At 36.0% G+C, this 12,562-nt stretch overlaps 1 protein-coding gene across 2 annotated transcripts in view; it reads right to left on the reverse strand.

The window, feature by feature from the left end:
• The window catches only part of BTBD7 (BTB domain containing 7), a 77,846-nt gene that overhangs the window by 57,813 nt on the left and 7,471 nt on the right, over positions 1–12,562 (reverse strand). Inside the window, exon 1 of one of the 2 annotated variants that reach the window (XM_029237013.1) lies at positions 166–3,011. The exons of the other annotated variant lie outside the window; for it this stretch is intronic. The gene's annotated coding sequence lies outside the window, so the exon portion shown is untranslated. Of the gene's footprint in view, positions 1–165; positions 3,012–12,562 lie in introns of those variants that run through there. 2 annotated transcript variants of the gene reach the window in all.

A 12,562-nucleotide genomic window follows, 5' to 3' on the forward strand; every position in this document is an offset into this window, starting at 1 on the left:
TCAAACACCAAAGGCAAATATGACTATGCTTCTCTATTTTCACTCCTTCCTATCTATCACTTATTTTTTCCTCCTGTGCAGGAGATACTTTTGCAGCTTCTGTAATAAAGGAGAGAAAAATATAACAAAAGTAGAGAGAATAGTAAGACAAAGCTCAACAATTACCAAGTTTCAGTAGTTACCAATTTGTGGCAGTCCTGTATCACTACATCCCAATCCACTCTCTACCCAATCTCTCTGGATTATTTTGAAGCAAATCCCAGATAGCATATTATTTCATCTGTAAATACTTCCTTATGAATCTCTAAAAAAAAGGATAGAAAAGAGCAACTACAGTACCATTATCACATCTAAAATTATGAACAATTCCTTAATATGAACTTCCCAGGCAGTGTTGTCATTTCCACCAGTTTTATTTTTTCTTAGTTTGTTTGAATCAGGATCCAGATAAGGCCCATGCATTGTGACTGGACGACTATGTCTCTTAAATCTCCTTTAAAAGGTCCCTCCCCAACCCTTTCCCCCTTGCAATTTTTTTTCCTTGTTGTTGTTGAAGAAATCAGGTTATATGGTAGTTTCCCATAGTCTGAATTTTGGCAAATGCATCACCATGATGTAGCTTAATATGTTTCTCTCAGCCCTGTATTTACAGAAATTTATAGATCTAACGACTTAATCAGATTTAGTGTCATTTTTGTACTTTTAAAGTTTATTTTGTCAAGACTGCTTCACATGTGGCGATGTGTACTTCCAACAATAGGTACCAAACGTCTACTTCTCATTCTCTAATATTAACAATTAACAGTAATCACCAACTAGAGTCATTAATTCATTAGGGGCTGCAACATGGTGATATTCTATCACTCCTTCTTTATTCATTAGCTGGAATACTTCTGTAAGAGGAACTCATCAACTATTCAGTTGTTTGCACAGAAAGGTAAGAATAAATGATTCTTTACCTTTATTTACTAATTTTCAGAACAATTAACATCCTAGCATTCTCTAAAGATGATCAGCAAGTTAAAAAATTATGTGTTCATGGATTTAAACATATTTGATGGCTTTCAATTACTTGTATTTATCCCAACTGAGGCTCAAACTGTCCCATATTGGGACAGTGGAAGCTTATTCAAATTGGTCCCTGAGATCATACGACACAACACTACTTGTCTCTGAGAGCTTCTTTGCTTTCTAGGGTTATACCTTATTCTAGGCATATCTTGTATTTTTCTTACCTTAGACCTGTCATCAGCCATCTCTTTAAAGGAGACTTAATTCCTTTCAGTGAAAAATGGTATTTAGAAAGCACAGTCTGGGTGCTAGGGGGTGCTGGCCGCCTTTTTAGTACAAGAGTTAGGGAATTTTCTACACATGTGTATTTAGATACACATACATCCTGAGTGTATACTGATGCTTCCAATTCAAATTCAGGTTTAGAGGGTTTTTACTTAATCTCATTAACTTTACACGTGTTTCTCCTTTCTCACATGTCAAAACCCTGTTCTCAACACTGCCTACATAATTGTTCATTTATTTTATCCCACAATACACACACAATAGCCAAGAATTAAAATGTCAACACTATCATCAACATTACGATAAATGAAAATCTTTTTTTTCTGGCAATTCTTTTTTACCCTTAGGATATACCCAACTCAGGATATCCTATAAATTACTGTGTATGTAAGTCACTTGGAATAGTTTGCTCTGGGTGATTACATCACTAACTGGAAGTACACTTTTATTTCACTTTTGATTTTTAGGCACAGCATTTTTAATTAACTTTTGCTACATAATTCTGTAAAATGTTTAGATGAGTCTAAAGTCAAAACCACAAAATAAGATATATTCAAAGACTAGTTGCTCCCCGTCTACTCCGACCTAGTCTCTCCCTACCCCACAAGTAACTTTACTAATATTTTTATACAATACCCAAATTCCCTATTTTCTGGCTACTATCCACTGGCTCCCTACTATGAGCAATACTGAAATCAGCTAGTATCTTCTTCCTCCTCTCTCTCTCCTCCAGTATCTAATTTTAAGTAATATGTTTTAATTTACAGTTGATACCTATAACCCGTAAGCTTATTCTACTTTTCATATATTCCTCCTGCATATTTGGTAATTAAACTCTACAGAATTAAACGATAAAGTGTTACATACTACACTGTTTCTCAATCTTAGTTCTACCAATAAATTTTTTTTTTTTTTTTTTTGCGGTATGCAGGCCTCTCACTGTTGTGGCCTCTCCCGTTGCGGAGCACAGGCTCCACACACGCAGGCTCAGTGGCCATGGCTCACGGGCCCAGCCGCTCTGCGGCATGTGGGAACTTCCCAGACCAGGGCACGAACCCGTGTCTCCTGCATCAGCAGGCACACTCTAAACCACTGCGCCACCAGGGAAGCCCTACCAATAAAAATTTTATTTTAATGTTCATCACCAATTTAAAACACCAGTTTAAGAGTCCACAATTCCTTACCAGCGAGAAACTTTGGGGGCTAGATATATTCTAAAATTCAGACTCTTTTCCTTCTCTCTCTCTCTCTCTCTCTCTCTCTCTCTCTCTCATGCTCTCTCTCTTTTAAAAGAAAGTAATATGGTATATGAAACATTTGCTGTATACTATGTAAACACACCCAGTGAGATTAGTCATATTACCCCATATTTTGCAATAAAATATATTAAACATTTAAACTAAGCTGTGTTAGTTCAGGTTAGGTTTTGTTGCCAAATGAATTCAGGTCACATCACTGTTTGCCATCAAATGAGTCTCCCTAAAGAAATGGTTATCGGAACTCTTAGAATTTCAAATTATAAATAAGATATTGTACACCTGTAGTTAGTAGCTCAAGATCATGTATAAAAATAGTATTTTCCTTACCTACCCACCACCAATAAAAGGCAAGTCAGAAAACATTTTGTTCATATTAAATAAAGATATATTTTAAATTGCATTTTTCTATAAAACTAAGTTGTGTTACTGCAAATAGAGATTACTTGTTAGAGTTCTGCTTAGGAGAATCTTATTAAAGCCCATGTGGGCTTCTTCTAATAGAACCTATTATAATTCGAAACAGCTGTCAGTCTCCTGCTGCTACTTTTTTTTTCCGATTAAAAACATATTCTTAAAAGAATATTCTTAAAAGTACATCCCATTCCACGAGTTTATGCAATATTCTTTTAAGGGTAACCATTAAAATTTTTTAAGCTAGAAAATGAGGGGAAAAATGCAGATAAATGAGGTGAGCCTGGTTCTTAGAACTCTGGCTACAGTGCAGATTCATATTGATACTATATATTCTTGGTATTAATATTTCTAGTTATAAAATACTTCCTAAATGCCTGCTTCATAAATGCACATTCAGCATGGTCAGAAATATGTTATCTCTTAGCTTTTTAAAAGATTTTTAAAAGATAATCTTCAAGGAGTCATGAACAGCCTAGAATAATCACTAGGGAAAACTAGCGATGATCATTCTAAATAGGATAAGAAAACCAAAACCAGTGAAAGAATCATTAAAATTAGATACTAAATTCTTTGAAATAATTTTAAATGTAGAAATTTTCTCATTTATGAAAATTAAACGTACATTTAATGTTAAACTTGAAAACTATTATGCATTCAGATGTGTATTAAATGTAAAATTAATACCAATATTTAAGTAGGTTATCCTAGAAATGGCTTTTAGTGTAAATAGGCATTAAAAACAAAAAGTTAAAAGTAAACCACGTTACAGATGTTTCACTGCTAGACATCAAGCAGGTGAATTAGTTTAAATTTAAGAACAATATTTTAGGGGGTTGTTTCCAAATCTGATGATTAGCTACAGGACTCCGTATTATTAGCCTAATTATTCTTCTCCATACCCACACATTTCCTTTGCATAAAGAAGAGATCATTAGTTTTGTTGAATTTTAAATCCCTAAATAATTATTCAACGTTTATGTTTAATTATTAAATTTCTGATGAAAAGTCATTGTGCTCCTAAGAACATTTTCAGATGGGGCATCTAATTTGAATAGAAAACTAATCATACTATTTGGTGACAGTACAAAAGCACCACCATCAAGCAGTGTACATCCCCTCCCCCCTCTTAGTTTTACTGTTTTACAAGATTAAAATGAGTTTATTTTCTTTATTGAAAATATGGAAAAAAATAATTTTTAGCATCTCTGTAATTTTCAGTTGTATTTCTTTCTCTCCCCGGAAGTGTTTTTGCCTTCTATTACTAGAGTCTGAAAAGTTGAGAGTTACACTGTTGACTCAAAAGAATTTTAAAGATTATAGAACAGATCATAATATACAAAGAACAAGATACATGTTAAACTTTCTCTATCCTACCCACCCCAGAACCTTAATGTTTCCCCATTCACTTATGAGAATTATACTTTTGTTGTTTAAATTAAAAACAAAAAACCTACACAGGAGAGTATGACAAAAGGCAATTCCCTAAAATCTGCCTCCCTTCCCACATCAACAACAAGTAACAATTTGATTTCTGCTTTTCTAGCATTTTTTTTTTTTTTTTGCAGTACTCGGGCCTCTCACTGTTGTGGCCTCTCCCGCTGCGGCGCACAGGCTCCGGATGCACAGGCTCAGCGGCCATGGCTCACGGGCCCAGCTGCTCTGCGGCATGTGGGATCTTCCCGGACCGGGGCACGAACCTGTGTCCCCTGCATTGGCAGGCGGACTCTCAACCACTGTGCCACCAGGGAAGCCCTTCTAGCATTTTTGACATAAATAGTTTTAAGTAGGGATATTTAACAATGAGTTCTGTAAAAAAATTTTTTCATTTCATAATATACCAGGGATATAGAAACACGTGTACATATAAATTTTACTTTGTCTTTTAAAGACCCCTAAATAGAACTGTACTGTATAAATACGCCATAATTTATTTCACCAAAACACTGAAAATCATTTCCAATTTTTCAATATTATAAAACAGTCCTGCAATCCTTTTACCTCTATCTTTAACCACTGTAAACTATACCATTAGAATAAATATCAAGAAATAATATTACTGGGACTTCCCTGGCGGTCCAGTGGTTAAGACTCTGTGCTTCCAACCCAGGGGGCACGAGTTTGATCCCTGTTCGGGGAATTAAGATCCCACATGCCGCTAGGTGCGGCCAAAAAAAAAAAAAAAAGAAATAGTATTATTGGATAAATGGGTATATATATTTCTAATTTGGAAATATACTGGTCAGAAAAGTTGCAATTTACATTCCTATCAGCTTTGCATGAGAACATGAAAACTCTGGTCATTATTAATCTTTGCCAATCTGATGGAGGAAAAAATGATCTCATTATTTTAATCTTCATTTTAAAAAATTATAAGTGAAAGTGAATCTCAATATATTTATCAGCCTCTGTGTTTCTTTATAATCTTTGCCCATTCTTCTATGTGGCTGTTCTTTTTATTAATTTGTGACACTTTTTATATTAATGTTAAAATATCAAGGGAGAATATTCATATTAGCCTTTTAAAACTATGATGGCTTTTGTCATAAATGTTTAAATTTTTTAAATAGTCACTTGTTTCAGTCTTTTCTTTACTAACGTCTGAGTTTCATGCTCCTTCCTGTAAACATTTTTACATCAGAAAACAGATTTATATATACCTATGTAAGTAGTTAGAACAAAATAGAAAAAAGTTCTCAATTTTTGTTGTCATCTCCAAATTAGAGTATGTAGGTAAACACACTCTTCAACCAGAGCAGAAAGCTGTCATTAGACAGTTAAAGAGTTTACAGCACAGTTATTGTTAAGTAATTCAGTATGCTAATTTAAACAAATTTATTAATTGCTAAATATGAAGATAATTTAATTATCTGGTGTTGCCTGGAAACAAGATGGATATATTTTCCAGATTAACAGGAGGATGCTTTCCAGAAGAAGAAACTCAATTACTCCAATCTATTCAAATGTCGTTTGCTGAAGACATCCTGGGCATCCAGTGTCAGAACTGCAGGTGTCTTTCCCTCATCCTTCTCCTCTATATCAAACTGGTTCACCAATCCACCTGCAAATCACTTAGACTAAGTCACTATTTATTACTTCTCTTGAATTGTCACAAAAATCAATCTTGGTCTCTGCTTCCAGTCTAATTCATCTAGCACACCAACACTAAATTAATCTTCCTAACAGAGGTTCAATCAAGAATATGCAATAAATACGAACTCCTAGCTACAAATCCTACCTATGTAAAGTATTTTACACTTTAAAGTATATCAGTATTTCCCAAAGTGTATTCTACACAACATCAGTCTTGCAAAATACAATGAAATGAGCCTTAAAAAAAAATCTTGGTTTGGGAAACACTGTTTACTATAGCCCAGTTTTGTAGAATTATTTATATTATTCATTAAGAATCTGAATACCAATTATGTGCTCTATGCCAAGTGTTGAAGGTTATAGCTGTGAACAAAATAGTCTTGGTTTTCATGTTGCTTACAATCAAGTGAGAGAAATGGACATTTAAACAGATAATTACAAAAATAAAATCATACACTCAGATAAATACCATGAAAGGCATGGGGTGCTATGAGAAAGAATAAGTTGATTTATTGACATTAATAAGCCCACAAGACATAAAGAACACGTACAGCATACAGAAGAAAGATCTTAAACATATACATAAATATAAATAATACATAAACATAAATAATGCTTGAGGGACTTCCCTGGTGGTGCAGTGGATAAGACTCTGCGCTCCCAGTGCAGCAGGCCCGGGTTCGATCCCTGGTCAGGGAACTAGATCCCACATGCATGCCACAACTAAGGAGCCCGTGAGCCGCAACTAGGGAGCCTGCCTACCGCAACCAACACCCAGCACAAACAAATAATAAATAAATAAATAAAGCTTGATATTATTTATTGACAGAGGTAGTAGTGATGTGATGCTGGGGAGTTACAGCAGAGTCAATAGTTTAGCAAATTCTAGGAAGAGCAAGAAGGCCAAGGTGGCTGATGCAGGGGAAGTAGGGAAGGGAGATAATGTAAGATGAGGCAAGACAGGTAGACAGAGGCCAGGTCACACACATCACTGCAAAAGGCTGAGAGTCCTGCAGCTAAGTAACCTGTATAACTTTGCTTAATTCAGTATTCCTGAACTTTAATATAAGAAAAACCAATAACAGGCCATGTCCAATGTTCCACAGAACATACTTTCAATCATATGATAGTAGTGGATGTATAAAGTGAAGGTTTGCACTGGGTTAGTGTTGATACATTTTAAGAGAAAATGACACAATTTGAAAGCTGAGTTTTTATTTATTTAAACTTTGAATTGAAAAATATCAAGCAGAAAAAAGTTAGCCACAGCAGGCCTGAAACTGCTATCCTTAGAAAGGCCTGCTTGAAAGGCTGGCCCTGGTTGGGCTTTGGGAACTTGGACTTTCCGTGTTTTTGCCATTCCTTAACTGATAAGGACAGCTCACTGTACTTAAACTGTCTGTGCAAACAGTATGGTTTATGCTGCATATTTGCTTTCCTTCTGGGAGCCTGGAATTTTGATACATGTTAGGTAGTAGATGCCTGTGTGACCAGCCATCAGTAAAAACCCTAGGTGCTGAGTCTCTAATGAGCTTCCCTAGTAGACAATATTTCACTTGTGCTGTCACAAGTCAGTGCTGGAGGAACTAAGTGTGACCTGTGTGACTCCACCGGAAGAGACCTCTTGGAAACTTGCCCCTGTTTTTCTTTGGACTTAGCCTCATGTGTCTTTTTTCTTTGCTGATTGTGTTTTGTATCCTGTGCTGTAATAAATGATCTCCATGAGTATGACTATGTGCTCTGTCAGGTGAGTCCTCCTAGTGAACCTGGGGATGTTCTTCGGGGTTTCAGTGCAAGAACAAGATAGAATACTGTGAAATGTCTCCCTCCACCTCTGTCTCCCAGTCTCCCAAAATGAAACTATATTGTTTTGGAATAAATATCTAGTTGGTATTCAGGTACAGGGCTTCTTCTTCTTCTTCTTTTTTTTTTTTTTAAATCTTAGAAGCAATTACCATAAAAAGCAGAATAGCGGTGACCTTTAAGGTGGTTGTGATTGAGAAGAGGCATGAGTGGGGCTTTGAGCATGCTTCCACTGTTCTATTTAGTGACTATGGTGGTGTCAGCATTAAAATAATTTGTTAAAAAAATAAGTTAAACTTAAATTTGTTTACTATGCTTCTTTGCATGTGTATTATTTCACAACAAAAATATGTTTTGTTGTAGCTGGTATGGCTTTGAAACTTGTCAGCTGAAGCCTCAAAACTAAATCCATTTCCTAAAGAAAAGGATATAAAAGAATGAACGGAAGGCTAAGTACTGAGGCACAGGAAATGCTTATAATTTGGTAGCTGAAAGAGAACAAAGTAAAGGAAAGCATGGAAAACACTAATCAGGCTGGGTAGTGACCCAAATAGGTTGCGTGTAAGAAGTGGCATCTGAATGAGGTTTATTTCAAATTGAGAAGTCACCCCTTTCCTCTGTGCTACCAGAAAGTTTTGGATACACTTCAATTTCAGTACTTACCACTCTGTAGGGGCAATTAATTGTTAAGATTTCTACATCCTCAAAGAGACTAAGTTCCTACAGTACTGGGACAGTTTCCTTTTCCAGTTACTGTATTCCAAGTATCTTGAAGAGTGCCTGGCTCATAACGGGTCCTTAATAAATAAGGGGCTTAGAAATGGAGAATGAAACCAGAAAAGGCCCATATCAAAGGAACCATGAAAGGAGAGAATGTAAAGAATTCCATGAGCAGTTTTAAATTTTCTTCAGTTTTCTTCTTTTTCTCCTACTTTTAACAACCTTTCAGGTCATTACTGTTTTTACTAAATCCTTTCCACTCTACTGCTACCTCCTCATCATTGCTGCAACAACTATCTAAACACCAACTATGTGCAGGGCACTTAGCCAGGTAATGTCAGGGATACAAAGATGAGCTTAGTGTCTAGTGCAGGACATATTCCAATACATAAATAACACAAAGCTGCAAGTGGAAGACAGAGAGAAAGAACAGGAACATGGCATGGACGTTAGAGGACTAGAAAAGGCTTTAGTGATTACAAAAGGCTTTCATGGAAAGATGACATCTGCTTTGGTTCTTGAAGGATATTAGAATTTAAATAGGGAGAAACATAGGTAAGGGCATTTCAACAGAGAGAACAGCTTAAGAATTAATAGGTATATGAGGGACAACACACAAAGAAATGAGGCAAGAAAGGTAGGAGTTGACGAGATAAGAAAAAGTAAGAAAGAAGCAAAAATTATGCCATTGTCCAGTGAGTAGAGCTGATAAAGGAGACCAAAATGGAGCAGCCACAGATGTAAAGGAAAACCAGAAAAATGTGGTTTCATAGAACTGAAGAGAGGAAACTGAACCGGAAGTAAAACTGGAGTGAGATGTTTTATAACTCTTTTCAAAAAAGACTGCAAAAGGTGCCAAGAAGTGAGGCAGTAATAGAAAGGATGTGAAAGTCTGGAAAGGTGTGTGTATGAAAGAGAGGGAGATATTGTAACAAATGAGTAGGGATGATGCAGTAAAGCATCAGTTTTCAACTGGGTGACTCTGCTCCCTTGGAGACATTTGGCAATGCCTGGAGACATTTTTGGTTGCCGTAACTAGGAGTGAAGAAGGGTACTACCGGAACCTCGTGAGTAGAGGCTGCGGATGCTGCTAAACATTTTGCAAGTACAGGACAGCGCCCCACAACAAAGAATTATCTGACCCAACATGTCAGTAGTGTCAAAGTTGAGAAACCCTGTACCAGAGCATAGGGGATACAGAAGAGAGAATGATTAACCAAAGAAGCAAAGTCTTTGGTAAAGTGAGAACATTCATGCAGGAGGAAGACTTTTCTGGCTCTCTAACCTACTGACCCTGATTAGAGCATGAACCTGGAAGCAGCTTCAGGCATTACTTATTTGAAAAGTGTACTGAAATACAACATTCCAGTTTCTCCCATCAACATGAACGACAATGTGCATGCCTTAAATCATTATTTACCCTGTGACTATTCTATATAGATAAACCATTTATCTTTTGGGATACCATCAAGGTTTAAAATGTGGGTACTTCTGTTTTTTTCTAAGTTCCATATATGTACGGCAATCACGTCCATTAAAAGGTTAATAGATATAAATGATCAGGGTGCATATACTAGTGTAATTTTATTTTGTAAAATCTCCTATGTACCATTTAGGAATGAGTTACAAATAATCTGTATTTTAACAGTTCATAGGGATACCATGTGAAAAGGAAGCCTACAAAAGCACCAGTTTAAGATGCCAAGTAACATTGCTAGAAAAGGATAAAATGAGTTAACAGTGATTATAAAAATGGGGCTGTAACTATCTTTGGTTACAAAGTGCAATATATTTCAAAGCCACAATGAACTTGATCATATAAATTTCACTTTGTATCATAAGCATGAAAAGACTATTTACTGACATGTATTATGTGAAAGGTACTAAGAGGAGTTTAATCACAAATTCTGCTCTCAAATAAGAGACAGTCACTCATTTAAACATTTTCTGAGCACCTACTATGTGCTGATAATAGGCACATGAGGATATAACAATGAACTAGATAAACATAATTTTTGCTTTTAAATTACTTAGGGACAAGCAGATAAATAGGCCGTTACAATGTAGAGGAAGCACAGATTAGTGAAGATGAACTCTAGAGCCAAACTGTCTAGGTTTGGATCCAGATCTGCCATTTTATAAGCTTTGTGATCTTGGTCAAATTGTTTATCTTTTCTGTATCTGATAATAATATTTAAAAGTATTTACCTTATGGGGCTGTTGAGAAAGTGACATCTGAGATAAGATCTAAGACTGACAATAAGTGTGAACTTTTTTCTTGGTGAAGGTAATGGTGGGGAGGGGTTGGGATGACAAAATAATGCTCTAAAAGGCAGAGGAATCTGACTATGTGAAGGCCCAAGGAAAGAACAAAACCTGGCTCACTAAGGAAATTAAAGCAATTCTACATAAAGAGTGTAACGGGGAGGTATTTGGCAGTAATAAGGTATGAGCCCAGAGAAGCAGCAGAGCCTAGATAACAAAAAGCCATATGATCCATGAAAGGGAGTTTGGACTTTATTCTAGAGAGTTTTTGTTACTTAAACACACACACATACACATACACACACAAACCGACAGACTTTTTCTCATTCAAGAATTAATAAGTCCGTGCTGGGAAAACTGGACGGCTACATGTAAAAGAATGAAATTAGAACACTTCTTAACACCATACACAAAAATAAACTCAAAATGGATTAAAGACCTAATGCAAGGCCAGACACTATCAAACTCTTAGAGGAAAACATAGGCAGAACACTCTATGACATAAATCACAGCAAGATCCTTTTTGAATCACCTCCTACAGAAATGGAAATAAAAACAAAAATAAACAAATGGCACGTAATGAAACTTAAAAGCTTTTGCACAGCAAAGGAAACCATAAACAAGACAAAAAGACAACCCTCAGAATGGGAGAAAATATTTGCAAACGAAGCAACTGACAAAGGATTAATCTCCAAAATATACAAGTGGCTCATGCAGCTCAATATTAAAAGGAACGCCTGAGGGACTTCCCAAGGCGGTCCAGAGGTTAAGACTCCGCGCTCCCAATGCAGGGGGTCCAGGTTTGATCCCTGGTCAGGGAACTAGATCCCGCATGCCGCAACTAAAGATCCTGTGTGCCGCAACTAAAAATCCCACGTGCCACAAGGAAGACCCGGTGCAGCCAAATAAATAAATATTTTTAAAAAAATAAAAAATAAAATAATCTCTGCTTAAAAAAAAAAAAAAAAGGAATCCCTGAGCGTCTATCCTCAGAACACTATATTGTGTTTTCACATAGATTATCTTCATTAATCAAAGAACCCTAAAGAGAGTGATACTGTTCATTTTACAGATGTAGTAACTAAGGTACCAAGGGAACAAACAACTAGACGTCAAAACAAGAAGGCTGCTCTTCATAGACAAATTTGTCTTTTCATACTCAGTCCAACAGATGATTTTACAATTTCTAATGTGTACTGTATTCCTCCTTACCTTGTTTTAAAAATAACTACAAATTACTATGTCAAAGTTTTATTTGATTGAAGCCAACAAATGGTGAGGTACACCAAGTTGGGAATTTTAACTCTCCTTCCCTATCCTTCCTCCCTTGTCAGACTTTACCGTTGAAGCATGTGACAGAACTATGACTTCACAATTAAGGCTATAATGAGATTTCTCTGTCATAAGCTATTACTAACATTCACTACAAACTCATCTAGTTCTGCCTCAAAGCTTTTTTCCTAACCAGAAAATTCTCATGTCTAGTCTCAAGCAAGCAAGAAATATTTTGGCAAAGTCTGAAGGCAAGCATAATTAAGTCTTTTGAAGCATGTTATGGAATTTTTCTCTAAAGAACAACTCACAAGTAAATTCCAGATAAAACAAATTAAATAAGTATAATTTCAGAATATAGGGAAAAAAAGACACTATACTTGAAATTCTTCTGGCATTCAGTCTCCCCCTAAAGAAGGAAGGAAACTGCACACTAACAACAC

Source organism: Monodon monoceros, unplaced genomic scaffold (genome assembly GCF_005190385.1).
Source record: "Monodon monoceros isolate NGI ecotype Baffin Bay Population unplaced genomic scaffold, NGI_Narwhal_1 Super_Scaffold_21, whole genome shotgun sequence".
NCBI classification, from domain to species: Eukaryota; Metazoa; Chordata; class Mammalia; order Artiodactyla; family Monodontidae; genus Monodon; species Monodon monoceros.